The sequence below is a fragment of the Lolium perenne genome, chromosome 4, assembly GCF_019359855.2.
Source record: "Lolium perenne isolate Kyuss_39 chromosome 4, Kyuss_2.0, whole genome shotgun sequence".
Taxonomy (NCBI): domain Eukaryota; kingdom Viridiplantae; phylum Streptophyta; class Magnoliopsida; order Poales; family Poaceae; genus Lolium; species Lolium perenne.
The window spans coordinates 265,989,031-265,997,129 of NC_067247.2; positions in this window are offsets into that span (position 1 = coordinate 265,989,031).

The window sequence follows — 8,099 nt, forward strand, 5'->3', positions numbered from 1 at the left end:
ACCGGCTTGCTGTAACAAAGGATTAACCGTATTGTGTGGAAGATGATTGTTTGCAGAAAACAGTAGAACAGTATTGCAGTAGATTGTATTTCAGTATAGAGAATTGGACCGGGGTCCACAGTTCACTAGAGGTGTCTCTCCCATAAGATAAACAGCATGTTGGGTGAACAAATTACAGTTGAGCAATTGACAAATAAAGAGGGCATGACCATGCACATACATATTATGATGAGTATAGTGAGATTTAATTGGGCATTACGACAAAGTACATAGACTGCCATCCAGCATGCATCTATGCCTAAAAAGTCCACCTTCAGGTTATCATCCGAACCCCCTCCAGTATTAAGTTGCTAATAACAGACAATTGCATTAAGTATTGCGCGTAATGTAATCAGTAACTACATCCTTGAATATAGCACCAATGTTTTATCCCTAGTGGCAACAGCACATCCACAACCTTAGAACTTTCTGTCACTGTCCCAGATATCAATGGAGGCATGAACCCACTATCGAGCATAAATACTCCCTCTTGGAGTTACAAGCATCTACTTGGCCAGAGCATCTACTAGTAACGGAGAGCATGCAAGATCATAAACAACACATAGACATAACTTTGATAATCAACATAACAAGTATTTTCTATTCATCGGATCCCAACAAACGCAACATATAGAATTACAGATAGATGATCTTGATCATGTTAGGCAGCTCACAAGATCCGACAATTAAGCACAATGGGGAGAAGACAACCATCTAGCTACTGCTATGGACCCATAGTCCAGGGGTAGACTACTCACTCATCACTCCGGAGGCGACCATGGCGGCGTAGAGTCCTCCGGGAGATGATTCCCCTCTCCGGCAGGGTGCCGGAGGCGATCTCCTGGATCCCCCGAGATGGGATCGGCGGCGGCGGCGGCTCTGGAAGGTTTTCCGTATCGTGGCTCTCGGTACTGGGGGTTTCGCAACGGAGGCTTTAAGTAGGCGGAAGGGCAGGTCAGGAGGCGGCACGAGGGCCCCACACCACAGGGCCGCGCGGCCAAGGGGGGGCCGCGCCGCCCTAGGGTGTGGCCACCTCGTGGCCCCACTTCGTCTCCTCTTCGGTCTTCTGGAAGCTTCGTGGCAAAATAGGACCCTGGGCGTTGATTTCGTCCAATTCCGAGAATATTTCGTTACTAGGATTTCTGAAACCAAAAACAGCAGAAAACAGCAACTGGCACTTCGGCATCTTGTTAATAGGTTAGTTCCAGAAAATGCACGAATATGACATAAAGTGTGCATAAAACATGTAGATAACATCAATAATGTGGCATGGAACATAAGAAATTATCGATACGTCGGAGACGTATCACGGGACAACATAGACAACAGATAATGGACTCCTCTTTTATGCATAAGCATGTGGCAACAATTAATAATTTTCTCATATGAGATTGAGGATGTATGTCCAAAACTAAAACTTCCACCATGGATCATGGCTTTAGTTAGCGGCCCAATGTTCTTCTCTAACAATATGCATGCTTAACCATAAGGTGGTAGATCTCTCTTACTTCAGACAAGACGAACATGCATAGCAACTCACATGAAATTCAACAAAGAGTAGTTGATGGCGTCCCCAGTGAACATGGTTATCGCACAACAAGCAACTTAATAAAAGATAAAGTGCATAAGTACATATTCAATACCACAATAGTTTTGAAGCTATTTGTCCCATGAGCTATATATTGCAAAGGTGAATGATGGAATTTTTAAAGGTAGCACTCAAGCAATTTACTTTGGAATGGCGGAAAATACCATGTAGTAGGTAGGTATGGTGGACACAAATGGCATAGTGGTTGGCTCAATGATTTTGGATGCATGAGAAGTAATCCCTCTCGATACAAGGTTTAGGCTAGCAAGGCTTATTTGAAACAAACACAAGGATGAACCGGTGCAGCAAAACTCACATAAAAGACATATTGTAAACATTATAAGACTCTACACCGTCTTCCTTGTTGTTCAAACTCAATACTAGAAATTATCTAGACCTTAGAGAAACCAAATATGCAAACCAAATTTTAGCATGCTCTATGTATTTCTTCATTAATGGGTGCAAAGCATATGATGCAAGAGCTTAAACATGAGCACAACAATTGCCAAGTATCACATTACCCAAGACATTATAGCAATTACTACATGTATCATTTTCCAATTCCAACCATATAACAATTTAACGAAGAAGAAACTTCGCCATGAATATTATGAGTAGAAGCTAAGGACATACTTGTCCATATGCTACAGCGGAGCATGTCTCTCTCCCATACAATGAATGCTAGGATCTATTTTATTCAAACAAAACAAAAAACAAAAACAAACCGACGCTCCAAGAAAAGCACATAAGATGTGATGGAATAAAAATATAGTTTCAGGGGAGGAACCTGATAATGTTGTCGATGAAGAAGGGGATGCTTTGGGCATCCCCAAGCTTAGATGCTTGAGTCTTCTTAGAATATGCAGGGGTGAACCACCGGGGCATCCCCAAGCTTAGAGCTTTCACTCTCCTTGATCATGTTGCATCATACTCCTCTCTTGATCCTTGAAAACTTCCTCCACACCAAACTTAGAACAACTCATTAGAGGGTTAGCGATAATAAAAATTAACATGTTCAGAGGTGACACAATCATTCTTAACACTTCTGGACATTGCATAAAGCTACTGGACATTAATGGATCAAAGAAATTCATCCAACATAGCAAAAGAGGCAATGCGAAATAAAAGGCAGAATCTGTCAAAACAGAACAGTTCGTATTGACGAATTTTACCGAGGCACCAGACTTGCTCAAATGAAAATTCTCAAATTTAATGAAAGTTGCGTACATATCTGAGGATCACTCACGTAAATTGGCATAATTTTCTGAGCTACCTACAGAGAAAACAGCCCAGATTCGTGACAGCAAAGAAATCTGTTTCTGCGCAGTAATCCAAATCTAGTATGAACTTTACTATCAACGACTTTACTTGGCACAACAAAACACTAAACTAAGATAAGGATAGGTTGCTACAGTAGTAAACAACTTCCAAGACACAAAATAAAAACAAAGTACTGTAGGTAAAAACATGGGTTGTCTCCCATAAGCGCTTTTCTTTAACGCCTTTCAGCTAGGCGCAGAAAGTGTGTATCAAGTATTATCAAGAGACGAAGTGTCAACATCATAATTTGTTCTAATAATAGAATCAAAAGGTAACTTCATTCTCTTTCTAGGGAAGTGTTCCATACCTTTCTTGAGAGGAAATTGATATTTTATATTACCTTCCTTCATATCAATGATAGCACCAACAGTTCGAAGAAAAGGTCTTCCCAATATAATGGGACAAGATGCATTGCATTCAATATCCAAGACAACAAAATCAACGGGGACAAGGTTATTGTTAACGGTAATGCGAACATTATCAACTTTCCCCAAAGGTTTCTTTGTAGAATGATCAGCAAGATTAACATCCAAATAACAATTTTTCAGCGGTGGCAAGTCAAGCATATTATAAATTTTCTTAGGCATAACAGAAATACTTGCACCAAGATCACATAAAGCATTACAATCAAAATCTTTAACCTTCATCTTAATGATGGGCTCCCAACCATCCTCTAGCTTTTTAGGAATAGAGGCTTCGCGCTCTAGTTTCTCTTCTCTAGCTTTTATGAGAGCATTTATAATATGTTGCGTGAAAGCCAAATTTATAGCACTAGCATTAGGACTTTTAGCAAGTTTTTGCAAGAACTTTATAACTTCAGAGATGTGGCAATCATCAAAATTCAAACCATTATAATCTAAAGCAATGGGATCATCATCCCCAATGTTGGAAAAAATTTCAGCAGCTTTATCACAGGCAGTTTCAGCAGTTTTAGCAGTTTCAGGCAGTTTTGTACGCTTTGCACTAGGAGTAGAAACATTGCCAACACCAATTATTTTACCATTAATAGTAGGAGGTGCAGCAACATGTGTAGCATTAGCATTGCTTGTGGTGGTAATAGTCCAAACTTTAGCTACATTCTCCTCTTTAGCTAGTTTTTCATTTTCTTCTCTATCCCACCTAGCACGCAGTTCAGCCATTAATCTTATATTCTCATTAATTCTAACTTGGATGGCATTTGCTGTAGTAACAATTTTATTTTCAATATCCCTACTAGGCATAACTTTCGATTTCAAAAGATCTACATCAGCAGCAAGACTATCAACTTTAGAAGCAAGTATATCAATTTTTCCAAGCTTTTCTTCAACAGATTTGTTAAAAGCAGTTTGTGTACTAATAAATTCTTTAAGCATGGCTTCAAGTCCAGGGGGTGTGTTCCTATTATTGTTGTAAGAATTCCCATAAGAATTAGCATAACCGTTACCACTATTATAAGGATATGGCCTATAGTTGTTACTAGAATTGTTCCGGTAAGCATTGTTGTTGAAATTATTATTTTTAATGAAGTTTACATCAACATGTTCTTCTTGGGCAACCAATGAAGCTAATGGAACATTATTAGGATCAACATTAGTCCTATCATTCACAAGCATAGACATAATAGCATCAATCTTATCACTCAAGGAAGAGGTTTCTTCGACAGAATTTACCTTCTTACCTTGTGGAGCTCTTTCCGTGTGCCATTCAGAGTAATTGATCATCATATTATCAAGAAGCTTTGTTGCTTCACCAAGAGTGATGGACATAAAGGTACCTCCAGCAGCTGAATCCAATAGGTTCCGCGAAGAAAAATTCAGTCCTGCATAAAAGGTTTGGATGATCATCCAAGTAGTCAGTCCATGGGTTGGGCAATTTTTAACCAGAGATTTCATTCTTTCCCAAGCTTGAGCAACATGTTCAGTATCTAATTGTTTAAAATTCATTATGCTACTCCTCAAAGATATAATTTTAGCAGGGGGATAATATCTACCAATAAAAGCATCCTTGCATTTAGTCCATGAATCAATACTATTCTTAGGCAGAGATAGCAACCAATCTTTAGCTCTTCCTCTTAATGAGAAAGGGAACAATTTTAGTTTAATAATGTCACCATCTACATCTTTATATTTTTGCATTTCACATAGTTCAACAAAATTATTAAGATGGGCAGCAGCATCATCAGAACTAACACCAGAAAATTGCTCTCGCATAACAAGATTCAGTAAAGCAGGTTTAATTTCAAAGAATTCTGCTGTAGTAGCGGGTGGAGCAATAGGTGTGCATAAGAAATCATTATTATTTGTGGTTGTGAAGTCACACAACTTAGTATTTTCAGGGTTGGCCATTTTAGCAACAGTAAATAAAGCAAACTAGATAAAGTAAATGCAAGTAACTAATTTTTTTGTGTTTTTGATATAGCAAACAAGATAGCAAATAAAGTAAAACTAGCAACTAATTTTTTTGTATTTTGATTTAGTGCAGCAAACAAAGTAGTAAATAAACTAAGCAAGACAAAAACAAAGTAAAGAGATTGAGAAGTGGAGACTCCCCTTGCAGCGTGTCTTGATCTCCCCGGCAACGGCGCCAGAAAAAGAGCTTGATGGCGTGTAACTCACACGTTCGTTGGGAACCCCAAGAGGAAGGTATGATGCGCACAACAGCAAGTTTTCCCTCAGAAAGAAACCAAGGTTTATCGAACCAGGAGGAGCCAAGAAGCACATTGAAGGTTGATGGCGGCGGGTTGTAGTGCGGCGCAACACCAGGGATTCCGGCGCCAACGTGGAACCTGCACAGCACAACCAAAGTATTTTGCCCCAACGAAACAGTGAGGTTGTCAATCTCACCGGCTTGCTGTAACAAAGGATTAACCGTATTGTGTGGAAGATGATTGTTTGCAGAAAACAGTAGAACAGTATTGCAGTAGATTGTATTTCAGTATAGAGAATTGGACCGGGGTCCACAGTTCACTAGAGGTGTCTCTCCCATAAGATAAACAGCATGTTGGGTGAACAAATTACAGTTGGGCAATTGACAAATAAAGAGGGCATGACCATGCACATACATATTATGATGAGTATAGTGAGATTTAATTGGGCATTACGACAAAGTACATAGACCGCCATCCAAAGATGCATCTATGCCTAAAAAGTCCACCTTCCAGTTATCATCCGAACCCCTCCGTATTAAGTTGCTAACAACAGACAATTGCATTAAGTATTGCGCGTAATGTAATCAGTAACTACATCCTTGAACATAGCACCAATGTTTTATCCCTAGTGGCAACAGCACATCCACAACCTTAGAACTTTCATCACACTGTCCCAGATATCAATGGAGGCATGAACCCACTATCGAGCATAAATACTCCCTCTTGGAGTTACAAGCATCTACTTGGCCAGAGCATCTACTAGTAACGGAGAGCATGCAAGATCATAAACAACACATAGACATAACTTTGATAATCAACATAACAAGTATTCTCTATTCATCGGATCCCAACAAACGCAACATATAGAATTACAGATAGATGATCTTGATCATGTTAGGCAGCTCACAAGATCCGACAATGATAGCACAATGGGGAGAAGACAACCATCTAGCTACTGCTATGGACCCATAGTCCAGGGGTAGACTACTCACACATCACTCCGGAGGCGACCATGGCGGCGTAGAGTCCTCCGGGAGATGATTCCCCTCTCCGGCAGGGTGCCGGAGGCGATCTCCTGGATTCCCCGAGATGGGATCGGCGGCGGCGGCGTCTCTGGAAGGTTTTTCGTATCGTGGCTCTCGGTACTGGGGGTTTCGCAACGGAGGCTTTAAGTAGGCGGAAGGGCAGGTCAGGAGGCGGCACGAGGGGCCCACACCACAGGGCCGCGCGGCCAGGGCAGGGGCCGCGCCGCCCTAGGGTGTGGCCACCTCGTGGCCCCACTTCGTCTCCTCTTCGGTCTTCTGGAAGCTTCGTGGCAAAATAGGACCCTGGGCGTTGATTTCGTCCAATTCCGAGAATATTTCGTTACTAGGATTTTTGAACCCAAAAACAGCAGAAAACAGCAATTGGCACTTCGGCATCTTGTTAATAGGTTAGTTCCAGAAAATGCACGAATATGACATAAAGTGTGCATAAAACATGTAGATAACATCAATAATGTGGCATGGAACATAAGAAATTATCGATACGTCGGAGACGTATCATAGCACTCAAGAAATTTACTTTGGAATGGCGGAGAAATACCATGTAGTAGGTAGGTATGGTGGACACAAATGGCATAGTGGTTGGCGCAAGGATTTTGGATGCATGAGAAGTATTCCCTCTCGATACAAGGTTTAGGCTAGCAAGGCTATTTGAAACAAACACAAGGATGAAGCGGTGCAGCAAAACTCACATAAAAGACATATTGTAAACATTATAAGACTCTACACCGTCTCCCTTGTTGTTCAAATTCAATACTAGAAATTATCTAGACCTTAGAGAGACCAATTATGCAAACCAAATTTTAGCAAGCTCTATGTATTTCTTCATTAATAGGTGCAAAGTATATGATGTAAGAGCTTAAACATGAGCACAACAATTGCCAAGTATCACATTATCCAAGACATTATAGCAATTACTACATGTATCATTTTCCAATTCCAACCATATAACAATTTAATGAAGAAGATTCAACCTTCGCCATGAATATTATGAGTAAAGCCTAAGGACATACTTGTCCATATGCAACAGCGGAGCGTGTCTCTCTCCCACACAATGAATGCTAGGATCCATTTTATTCAAACAAAACAAGAACAAAAACAAACAGACGCTCCAAGCAAAGTACATAAGATGTGATGGAATAAAAATATAGTTTCACTAGAGGAACCTGATAATGTTGTCGATGAAGAAGGGGATGCCTTGGGCATCCCCAAGCTTAGACGCTTGAGTCTTCTTGATATATGCAGGGGTGAACCACCGGGGCATCCCCAAGCTTAGAGCTTTCACTCTCCTTGATCATATTGTATCATCTCCCTCTCTTGATCCTTGAAAACTTCCTCCACATCAAACTCAAAACAACTCATTAGAGGGTTAGTGCACAATTAAAATTTACATGTTCAGAGGTTACATAATCATTCTTAACACTTCTGGACATTGCACAAAGCTACTGAAAGTCAATGGAATCGAAAAATCCATCAAGCATAG